The sequence below is a fragment of the Oncorhynchus tshawytscha genome, linkage group LG19 (assembly GCF_018296145.1).
Source record: "Oncorhynchus tshawytscha isolate Ot180627B linkage group LG19, Otsh_v2.0, whole genome shotgun sequence".
NCBI classification, from domain to species: domain Eukaryota; kingdom Metazoa; phylum Chordata; class Actinopteri; order Salmoniformes; family Salmonidae; genus Oncorhynchus; species Oncorhynchus tshawytscha.
In genome coordinates, this window is record NC_056447.1 from 8,197,374 (window position 1) to 8,209,913 (window position 12,540).

Here is a 12,540-nt window from a genome sequence, read left to right on the forward strand (position 1 = left end):
TGTGAATTGGACCATTTTCCTGTCCTGCTATAAGCATTCAAAATGTAGGAGTACTTTTGGTTGTCAGGGAAAATGTATGGAGTAAAAAAGTACATACTTTTCTTTATGAATGTAGTGAAGTAAAAGTTGTCAAAAATATAAATAGTAAAGCACAGTGCAGATACCCCCAAAACACTACTTAAGTAGTACTTCAAGTATTTTTACTTAAGTACTTTACACCACTGGCTACGTTCACGATTGACTCATGTGAACTAAAATCCCAATGCTGTGTTTTAACGTTTAGAAACATCAATAATCATCACATGCGACACGGCTTTGAAACATATGGCCCTTATCTTTCATCAGCGAGAAAGAATCCTTCAAATAGAAAATATACACTTACAGCTATGGTGCCTCAATCTGAGGAAACAACATTTCCGCTACACTTCCTGAGTTATGCTTATGTAACCCTTGTTATTTTGGTCCTTTGAGAGGTACAGTTCGTATCCTCCGCCCCCTCTATGACCTCTGATAGTAATGCACCTACGTCCTAGGTTATGCAAGTTAGTATTCTAGCTAACAACTGCTACATCCAAAAGAGTTATTTTGCAAAGATAACAACCAAATATAATCTTAGCGAGTGTTCAAGCAAGAATCAAAACATCAGTGAAAGCATATGAGAACCCCAAAAAGTTATTTTATTTAGAAGTAATAAAAACTTAAACATCGGCTATGTTGAATGGGCGCAGATGGCGATGGATTTCTTACTGCAGTTCGTGACGTCAGTAGTGCAATGGCCATAATAGGTGCCGGAGGAGATGGCTGCCGTTTTACGGGCTCTTAACCAATTGTGCTATTGTGTGTGTTTTTTCACATTATTTGTAACTTATTTTGTACATAATGTTTCTGCCACTGTCTCTTATGATCGACACCCGACAAGGCCAACTTCCCTGTCATTCGCAGGAGAAAGAGAGAGTTTTCAGGGACGTAGGTCGGGGTGCCTTGTAAGGATCTGACGGCGAGTGTGTAATCTGCCTTTACCATCGGTCCTATTAGCCAACGTACAATCATTGGATAACAAAATAGACAAGCTATGATCACGAATATCCTACCAACGGGACATTAAAATCGGTAATATCTTATGTTTCACTGAGTTGTGCTGACTAGACCATGCATTTTGATTTTGTCCATCCACACCAGATGCGATCAGGACCCGTAGGTTGAAATATCCAAACAAACTCTGAACCAATTATATTAATTTAGGGACAGGTCAAAACACATGAAACATTAATGGATATTTACCTATCTAGCTGGCTATTGCTAGCTTCTTTGTCCTGGGACATAAACATTGGGTTGTTATTTAACCTGAAATGCACAAGGTCCTTTTTTTCTGGATCTTTGTAGAATTTTTACCAATTTTGAGTCACACAAAATCATGTGTTGGCTACTCCAACAATTAATCCACAAATAAAAGGTGAAACCTAGTTAGTTTCTAGTAATCTCTCCTCCTTTAGTCTTCTTCTATGGCCTTTATATGGCCGTTGGCAAACAATTTTGACTGGAGTGTGGACCTCAGTCATCTTTCAAATCACCCACATGGGTATATGCTCCTAAAAACCAATGAAGAAATCAGAGAGGCTGGACTTGCAGCATGTCAAGCGTCAAAAATAGAACCAAATTCTATTTTAGCACCTGCTTACGCAGACGCTCATTGACGTGCAAGCTTTGGATGAAATGATTGAATAACATGCATTTGTACATTTATTTTGCAACGCTCACACACGCAGACGGTGTAGTCAGCATGATATACAATGTAGGCCTATCACTTGTGCATCAGTGCGCTCTGAAGAGTTAAGAATGATATGCAGTCTTACATTGCACCCAAACAGGACGGATCTGAGATTTGTTTTGCTACTTAGTCCTCTTAAATTGTAATTCCAAATTGCACATCAATAATATTTATGGTTATATGACCAAAGATTTGTATAACTAACCCAAGATAGACCAGATCCTGTTGTGTTGTTTCCAATGGGAGTAAATTCATCTTAGTGGGCAGAACAAGCAAGGTGTGCAGAGCCAAGCACCAGCTAGTGAGATCCTATTGGTGTGTTCAAGCATTTAATCGCCTACTCTTTGAAGTGCATGTGTGCTCAATTTGTCATTGCTCTACACAACACAGTCCACTCTGTTTGTAACAGATTCTAGTTATGGAAACAGAAAACTGTATGGAGATCAAATGTTTTATCTATGAGAAAACCTGCAGAATGTTCGCCAAAATCCATCTCCCTCCATCTTCTCCCACTGCCAACCATGGGGACTTCCTCTCATCACCAGATTTGGTAGTGAGTGGAAACTCCAACTGGATGCTTCACATGTATGGGCCCTACATCCAGTGAAATATCCGTCTCATTGTTCTATCTGCGATATGACAGTCTGCTCTTCCATTCCTCAACCTTCACACCAGGGCTGCCAAAAATATAAGGTCGCTAATAAGACTTTTGCAAAAAATAATGGACCTGTGAAAAAATATATAAAATAACTACCCACTACCATGAGATGTACAGTGCCTTGCGAAAGTATTCGGCCCCCTTGAACTTTGCGACCTTTTGCCACATTTCAGGCTTCAAACATAAAGATATAAAACTGTATTTTTTTTGTGAAGAATCAACATCAAGTGGGACACAATCATGAAGTGGAACGACATTTATTGGATATTTCAAACTTTTTTAACAAATCAAAAACTGAAAAATTGGGCGTGCAAAATTATTCAGCCCCCTTAAGTTAATACTTTGTAGCGCCACCTTTTGCTGCGATTACAGCTGTAAGTCGCTTGGGGTATGTCTCTATCAGTTTTGCACATCGAGAGACTGAATTTTTTTCCCATTCCTCCTTGCAAAACAGCTCGAGCTCAGTGAGGTTGGATGGAGAGCATTTGTGAACAGCAGTTTTCAGTTCTTTCCACAGATTCTCGATTGGATTCAGGTCTGGACTTTGACTTGGCCATTCTAACACCTGGATATGTTTATTTTTGAACCATTCCATTGTAGATTTTGCTTTATGTTTTGGATCATTGTCTTGTTGGAAGACAAATCTCCGTCCCAGTCTCAGGTCTTTTGCAGACTCCATCAGGTTTTCTTCCAGAATGGTCCTGTATTTGGCTCCATCCATCTTCCCATCAATTTTAACCATCTTCCCTGTCCCTGCTGAAGAAAAGCAGGCCCAAACCATGATGCTGCCACCACCATGTTTGACAGTGGGGATGGTGTATTCAGGGTGATGAGCTGTGTTGCTTTTACGCCAAACATAACGTTTTGCATTGTTGCCACAAAGTTCAATTTTGGTTTCATCTGACCAGAGCACCTTCTTCCACATGTTTGGTGTGTCTCCCAGGTGGCTTGTGGCAAACTTTAAACGACACTTTTTATGGATATCTTTAAGAAATTGAATTCTTCTTGCCACTCTTCCATAAAGGCCAGATTTGTGCAATATACGACTGATTGTTGTCCTATGGACAGACTCTCCCACCTCAGCTGTAGATCTCTGCAGTTCATCCAGAGTGATCATGGGCCTCTTGGCTGCATCTCTGATCAGTCTTCTCCTTGTATGAGCTGAAAGTTTAGAGGGACGGCCAGGTCTTGGTAGATTTGCAGTGGTCCGATACTCCTTCCATTTCAATATTATCGCTTGCACAGTGCTCCTTGGGATGTTTAAAGCTTGGGAAATCTTTTTGTATCCAAATCCGGCTTTAAACTTCTTCACAACAGTATCTCGGACCTGCCTGGTGTGTTCCTTGTTCTTCATGATGCTCTCTGCGCTTTTAACGGACCTCTGAGACTATCACAGTGCAGGTGCATTTATACGGAGACTTGATTACACACAGGTGGATTGAATTTATCATCATTAGCCATCTAGGTCAACATTGGATCATTCAGAGATCCTCACTGAACTTCTGGAGAGAGTTTGCTGCACTGAAAGTAAAGGGGCTGAATAATTTTGCACGCCCAATTTTTCAGTTTTTGATTTGTTAAAAAAGTTTGAAATATCCAATAAATGTCGTTCCACTTCATGATTGTGTCCCACTTGATGTTGATTCTTCACAAAAAAAATACAGTTTTATATCTTTATGTTTGAAGCCTGAAATGTGGCAAAAGGTCGCAAAGTTCAAGGGGGCCGAATACTTTTGCAAGGCACTGTATATATTTGATGTAATAATTGAATGATGACCATTTCCTTCTGAAAATACATTTAAATAGTGTTTTATGCGAGTGTTTATACCCTGCTCCATGTATTCAATCTATTCCATTTAAAATTTGGCTCCTAGTGCAGCTTTACTTCCGGGCTATTATGATGCATCTGGCAGTTCCTTCTCAGTATCCCCTTCATTTTAGAACGTTTTTAAAAACAGAAGCCAAACGCGGAAACTATGGATACAACTTATTTTTTGTTCACGCATTATTATAATTCATATGAGCGCCACTAGAAATCCCTGCATAAGCATGTTTCTGTTAGCCCATACATCATACATCATGACAAAATACAAAATACACCCTGCTAATGTGTTTGCCCCTTGTAGGCTAAACTGCCAAGAAAATAAAAAACGTAACTGATCCAAATGGTTGCCCAGTCAGGCAGGCTAGATGCAGTTATTTTGAAATGATGAATATGCATTCTAAACGACAGGCTTTTGAGCGGTTATTCAAATTACACAGGCTATTCACTGCAGTTTACAGCCCATACTAGAGTTTTGTACTCGAAAACAATAATACAATTCTTCATTGCGTTGTGTTGTTGTAGCCTAGGTATAATACAATTATTGTCCCTAAAAAACTGAAACAATATGGTAGATTTTCGAGCTGCATTCCCGGGGACTGGGAGGGAGCGCTCATAGTGTAAGCTATCTATGATTTTATTATCTCATTTAAAAATATATATATTTCACTGTGTAAATTGACTGGATATATTCACTGCAGTATTAAGCCTAACATTGAGTTTATGAATTGTGGGATAATATGCTTACGCTTCTAATTTAGGATATAGGTTACATCTCAAGCCTGTCTGTCTTCATTGCTCTGTTGCACAATTACTCACCTGGCCTCTCAGCTGCCACGGCTATTCCTTATACATCTTGTTGAGTCCATCCCAGGAAAAGCCAGACTACAAAAACTTGTTGGATACTTATTTTGACTTATTTTCTGTAGCCTACCGGAGGACAGATGCACGCTTTCTCTTGATTTCTGAATGAAATTAGCTACAGCATTAAGGCCTTCACACCGACAGTGTTCTTGCGTTTTGGTACATCAGAAGTACATTCATTTCCAATGGAATGCTGGGTTTGCCTTGCAGTGCGTTCCGTGTGATGTACACAGGAGGTTGGTGGCACCTTAATTGGGGAGGATGGGCTCGTAGTAAACCACATAATTTTCCTGCCTCATGTTGCCATCCATTTTGTGAAGTGCACCAGTCCCTCCTGCAGCAAAGCACCCCCACAACATGATGCTGCCACCCCCGTGCTTCACGGTTTGGATGGTGGTCTTCAGCTTGCAAGCCTCCCCCTTCTTCCTCCAAACATAACGATGGTCATTATGGCCAAACAGTTCTACTTTGTTTCATCAGACCAGAGGACATTTCTCCCAAAAGTACGATCTTTGTCCCCATGTGCAGTTGCAAACTGCAGTCTGGCATTTTTATGGCGGTTTTGGAGCAGTGGCTTCTGCCTTGCTGAGCGGCCTTTCAGGTTACGTCGATATAGGACTCGTTTTATTGTGGATATAGATACCTTTGTACCTGTTTCCTCCAGCATCTTCGCAAGGTCCTTTGCTGTTGTTCTGGGATTGATTTTCACTTTTCGCACCAAAGTACATTCATCTCTAGGAGACAGAACACGTCTCCTTCTTGAGCGGTATGATGCCTGAATGGTCCCATGGTGTTTATACTTGCGTACTGTTGGGGAATAATCAGAATTAGTTGGTAACATAGGTAAGATGTTTTATATTCAACATATGTTTGTAAGTTACTTCTCATCAGAATGTTAATTTTTGTATAATACTGTGGCCGGGTTTGCCGTCATCTGTTCTCTGTCAAGACTAATTTACTGGGGCCGGAGAGAGGTCAAGCGTGTATCTCTTGGCTCCACAATGTCTGTGTGCCAGTCAATGTGTCTCTGTGATCTTGTCAAGATAGGATGGATTTTTTGTAACAGTATTTTTATTGGAATTTCACCATTTTCACCCATATTAAGAGATACAACAGAGACAAAGCACACAGAACAAAAAAAAGAAAAACAGCACCCACTTACACATATCTACGTGCATATATATACACACATACATACACACACATACATATGCCCATGCATATACACACACATACGCATACATACACGCACGCTCACACACACATATACACACCCATACATACGTACACCATTTTCCTCTTCCCGCTCGGTGCTACTTCTCTCACCCCATCACCATCATTGCGTCTCTCAATATATACATTTTAAACAAACTTACAAACAGAAATTAAACAAAAAAGCTCAGTTTAAACCAAGAGGTTATGTTCCACACATGGAACGTACAGTGTAGTTCTGAAATACATAGATCCCCCGCCATTCTAAGAGAATCCTTGCAGCATAATAACTGATACCTCAGGTTCTAGGTCATTTAGATAAGGTTCCCATACTTTGTAGAACTGGTCTGTTTTAGAATGCAAATGTACATGTCAGATATTCCAGAGGCACCCATTCAAATAGTATCTTATGCCAATCGTTAATAGAAGGAACCTTATCACTAATCCACTGTAAAAGGATATTTTTCCTCGCTGCGAAGGTAAGGATGTTGTAAAGCCTCCTTTTACCGACAGAAGTAACATGCCTACTAGGGAGACCTAACAGTAAAGAAACTGGGTCCAATTCTAGATCAACCCCTAGGATCTTTTCAATTTCTTGCAGAACACCAGACCAGTATCTTTGTATTTTGATACATGACCATAAACAATGTGTTAGGGTGCCTGTATCAGTTTTGCATTTAAGACACTGAGGGGAAGAGGAAGTGGGGCTAAAAGCATGTCTGCGATTTGGGGATATATGCAATCTGTGTATTATTCTTTATTGGATTGCTCTAGTACGGTTACATATAGATATTGTTTTTGCATATCTCCAAATGTCCTCCCACATCTCTTCGTCAATAGTAACAGACAATTCTTTCTCCCACACTTGTTTCACCCTCTGTGTGTTGACAGCAGAAAAGGACCTTAAAGTATCATAAAACAGACTAACAGACATTTTCCTTTGTGGGAAAAAAAGCATTCTTTCAATGACAGACACATCAGGGTTACCAATTAAGGTGGTGCTCTTCAGAATATAATGTCTTACTTGTAGGAAGCGGAAAAAGTCCTGCTTTGGGAGTCGATATTTCTCGACCATCTGCTCAAATGACAACAAAATCTTATCAGCAAATAAGTAATTTAGCCTGCGTATGCCCTTATTAAGCCACAAGTTAAAGCCAGCATCCAGCAATCCTGGACTGAAATCTGGGTTGTTAAGAATTGGGGTAAGAGCAGAGGTTAGTTTGGACCTTCCCAGGAAGCGTTGAACTGACCTCCATACTTTGAGTGTGTTTATTATTATTATTGCAGTGATCTTCTACAGACTTGAAACTTCTGAAAAATAAAAGATCCTGTAAGGGGTATTTTGAAAGAGAAGTCTCAATGTCTAACCAAATAGAGTCATCGTTTGTGATCCAGTCAGAAATATAACAAAGGTGGGCACACCATTGATAGAACCTGATATCGGGCAGGTCCAAGCCGCCCATAGAACTTGGCAGCTGCAATATTGCCATCTTAAGTCTTGGCTTGAGTTTACTCCATATAAAGGAACTTAGCCATCCATTTACATCCTTTATTACCTTATTGGAGAATAATACTGGGATCATTTGGATTGGGTAAAGTAGTCTAGGTAAAATGTTCATTTTCAAGAGGGATATTCTACCCAACCAAGAAATCGGGAGAGAGTTCCAGCGCTCCAGATCCTGTCTTATTGTATCAAACAAGGGAACAAAATTGGCTTTGTACATTAGCTGGAATTTAGGAGTTACAAATATACCCAGATACATGAAACCTGAGGGAGACCATTTAAAAGGGAAGGGGGAGAAGTATTAGGTACAGAGTGTAGGCTACCAAGTGGCATAGCCTCTGACTTAGTAAGGTTAATCTTGTAGCCTGAGAATTCGCTGAATAATTCAATAATATTAATAAGAGATGTAATTGAAGTCTCGGGACTAGAGATGAATATCAGGACATCATCCGCATACAAGCTTATTTTATGGTGAACATCACCAATGAGCAGCCCCTGTATAGCAGGCGTTACCCTGATGGCCTCGGCCAGTGGTTCCATAACGAGTGCAAAGAGGAGCGGGGATAAAGGACAGCCCTGTCTGGTACCTCTGTGTATAGAGAAGCTATTTGACCGTAGCCCATTAGTAAGGACAGCAGCCTGAGGATCATCATATAAAACTTTCACCCATTTTATAAAGTTGTCCCCCAGACCAAATTTATTTAGAGCAAATAATAGGTAAGACCACTCCACACGATCAAATGCTTTCTCAGCATCTAGGGAGAGCACAAGAACATCCACAGCACTTTGTTGGTAGGCTTGAAGCGCCTGACGTTGTTGCATGACTTACGGCCCCTAATGAAGCCAGTTTGGTCTCCTTTCACAATTAGTGGCAGTGAGTCCTCTAATCTTGTGGCTAGAATTTTAGAAAGCAATTTTCTATCCACATTCAGAAGGGAAATTGGTCTGTACGAGGAACAAGACTCTGGACATTTTCCCTTTTTGAGAATAAGTGAAATGTTGGCTTCTCTCAGCATTTGAGGGAGTTGGTCATTTGAAAATGAGTGGTTAAACATATCACGCAATGGCTCAAGGATCAGGCCATGGAACTCTTTATAGAACTCACTACAAAACCCGTCTGGTCCTGGGGCTTTACCATTTTGCAGATTCATAATTGCGAACATTATCTCTTCCTTGGTAATAGGGGCATTAAGGAGGGACCTCTGCTCTTCGGAGATAGTAGGGAGCTCAATCTTACAAAAAAGTTCTCCATTAATTTGGGTGCATCCTTTGGCAGTTCTGAGGCATAAAGGTTTGTATAAAATTTCTTAAATGAGTCACTTATCAATTTATTTTCATATAAATGATTACCATCAGAATCAGTAATAGTAGCAATTGACTGAGAGTCAGCCCTCTTTTTAGCTAGGTATGCCAAGTACTTTCCTGGCTTATCGCCATGTTCATATAGCTTTTGCCTGACAAATCTCATTTTCTTTTCAGCGTCCTGTGTTAGGAGAGAGTCTAACGTTGATCTAATGACTGATATTTCCTTTAATAGGGCAGGAGTGGGCGTTTTAACGTAGTCCTTCTCTTTAGTTACTAATTCACCCTCTAACATTTTTTGCTTTTCCCGCTTTTTCCGTCTCTTAGTAGCTGTGTATGACATAATCAGACCCCTGGCATACGCTTTACAGGTCTCCCAAAGGAGCGAGGGGTTATCTGTTGATTGAGAGTTAAGAGAAAAATGCTTTAAACTCTATTATAAAATATGATGTGAATGTATGGTCTTTAAGAATGGTTGTGTTCAACCTCCAATGTCTTGACCGATTGAATGCCCCGTTGAGTTTTATGTCCAGGATCACCTCAGCATGATCAGATATGACTATGCTTCCTATCCTAGCGGATAAAACAGACTGCAAAGATGTCTTGGGCATAAAAAAATAATCTATTCTAGTCTGACATCCAATGAGGTGCAGAGAAAAAAGTGAACTCTCTGTTGGAGGGATGAAAAGCTCTCCAGACATCTGCATACCCCAGATCATCACAAATAACTTTAAGTGACTTAGCTTGAGGAGAGAGTGAAGCTATACCACTGGGAAACTTATCAATAAGGGGGTTCAACAAGCAGTTAAAATCTCCTCCAACCACTGCAGTGTCTGAGTTTAATTCTGAAAAGTCTAGAAATGCCTTAGTGAGGAAATCAGGGGGGTGAGCAGGGGGGAAGTAAATATTCATTATGGAAATGTTCTGCCCTTGTAAAGTACCATTAATTATAACAAAGCGAACAAATTTATCTTTCACACAATTCAAGACCTTAAGTGGTAAGTTCTTTTTCACCAGAATTGCTACACCTCTACTCCTGGATGTAAATGATGAGAAAAACACTTGACCAAACCCTCCTTGTTGTAATTTCAGGTGCTCCTTATCATCCAAATGAGTTTCTTGCAACAGGGCAATATCAATATTTTCTTTTTTCAAAAAAGACAGTACTTTCTTCCTTTTAATGGGGTTATGGCCCCCTCTAATGTTCGCAGTCTGTTATCTGCCATTGTATCTTGACCATTCAATATCCAGACTGGATCCTACTGTAAAAGTGGGGTGGTACCTTTTTCCATGTGTTGAACTCTCCTCTATCTCACTGAGCATAAACAAAAAATATGAACCCTGAACTCGAACTATACTAAACCCAAAAATTAAACATGTAAAGATCCAAAAGGGGGTTTTCCCACTAGCTAACATGCAGGGGATTTCAACACTCCAATGTAGACTCTTAAGTCCGCATTGCCGCTCAATAGCCTCATCCTTTATATATATGGAAAAGAAAATCAATAGAAGAAGATTGAGGCTCTTCCACCTAAAACCAAGCCTGGGCACCAATATGGATTCACACATATCTCAGCCTGAGCTATAGCGGCTATTACTTTAGCAAGAAAAATAATAAAGATACGAATATTACTGAGCCGGAGTACGTGAGGACTCACACCACTGTTTCATGATCAGATTCAACCAAAAATAAACAAAGTTATTCAATGCTTTTGGAGGTGCAGCTTAAAGTTATTTACCCGAGAGAGTCAATAAACGCAGCAGCCTCTTCAGGTGTGTAGAGCTTTTTAGGTGATCCGTTGACCATAATCTTCAATGTGGCCGGGTACAACAGTGCGTAGTCCATCTTCATTCTCCTGAGTCGAGCCTTCGCCTCATCATACGCTTTGCGTCTTCGTACAACCGCTGTGGAATAATCATTGAAGAATGAGACCTTTGGACCTTTATGTTGACTACCATCAGAGCCGATGTTTCTAGCCGCATCCATGACGCGCTGCTTGTCGGTGAAGTTGTGGAACTTTATAACCACCGGCCGTGGGCGCTGATTGGGACCGGGTATCGGTGCTTGAGAGCGATGGGCTCTGTCCAGCTTCACACGACCAGCCTTAGTGTCCATTTGTAGGTAGCCAGGGATCCATTCCTCAAAGAATTTTACTGAACGTGTCCCTTCAGAATTTTCCGGGAGTCCCACAACACGAATATTGCATCTGCGTCCTCGATTATCCAAGTCGTCAATGTGCTCCGCCATTTCGCGCACCTGTTTCTCAAGTGCTTTTATCTTAGCGTCCATAGATGTAGTTGAAGTTTCCACTGCAGCAATTCTTCCTTCCGCCTCAACAACACGTTTCACAACGCTCTGTATTTCAGCTGAATGGCCTGCTATTGCTTCCAAGACCGTTCTTATCTTAGCATCGATCACTTTAGTAATGTTATGTTATCAGTCATCTTTTGAATCATCAGGTCCATTGTGCCTGGATCCGCAATGGTGTTAGCTTCGCTAACGTTAGCTAGCTCCTCATGCACATCCACAGGGGTGGTGGTTTTGGTCGACTTCTTAGTAGTTCTATTGGGCATGTTGTCGGAGATTTTTGCGAAATAGTCGTCAAGACTCATTATATGGTAACTTATTTAGCCAATTCTACCACTTTTTCAAGCTAGGAGATTAATGTAAGAATATAAATTTACGAATGCCACGAGAGCTCGCTGAAACACTGTGTTCTCTCTACGGCGCCATTTTGTCCCCCAGGATGGATTTGATGTATGCCTGTTGATATGAGGATTTGTTTAGGTTCTGAGTTTGAGAAAAGTACATAGTTTGGGAGACAAAGCTGAACGATAAATTATGGCCAATGCTGTCTGGCTATGTGTGTCTTTGCTATAAAGGATCTCAGTTGCAATGTGTAAGGGACTCTCGGAGAATTCATTTATAGACACTGAATTGATCTGAGAGTCACATGGTTGTGATGGAGCTCATATAATTAAAGATGGACTTTGTGATAAACTCTGACTTGTGTGTGGTTTGCTCTCATGATTTGGTAAATACAGGAAATTTCCACGACAGTACTACTGTTTGTACAGATGAACGTGGTACCTTCGGGCGTTTGGAAATTGCTGGATGAACCAGACCTTTCTGGAGGTCAACAAAATAAATTCTGAGGTCTTGGCCGATTTCTTTTGATTTTCCCATGATGTCAAGCAAAGAGGCACTGAGTTTGAAGGTAGGCCTTGAAATACATCCACAGGTACACCTCCAATTGACTCAAAGTATGGCAATTAGCCTATCAGAAGCTTCTAAAGCCATGACATAATTTTCTGAAATGTTCCAAGCCGTTTAAAGGCAGTTAACTTGGTGTTTGTAAACTTCTGACCCACTGAAATTGTGATAGTGAATTTTAAGTGAAATAATCTGT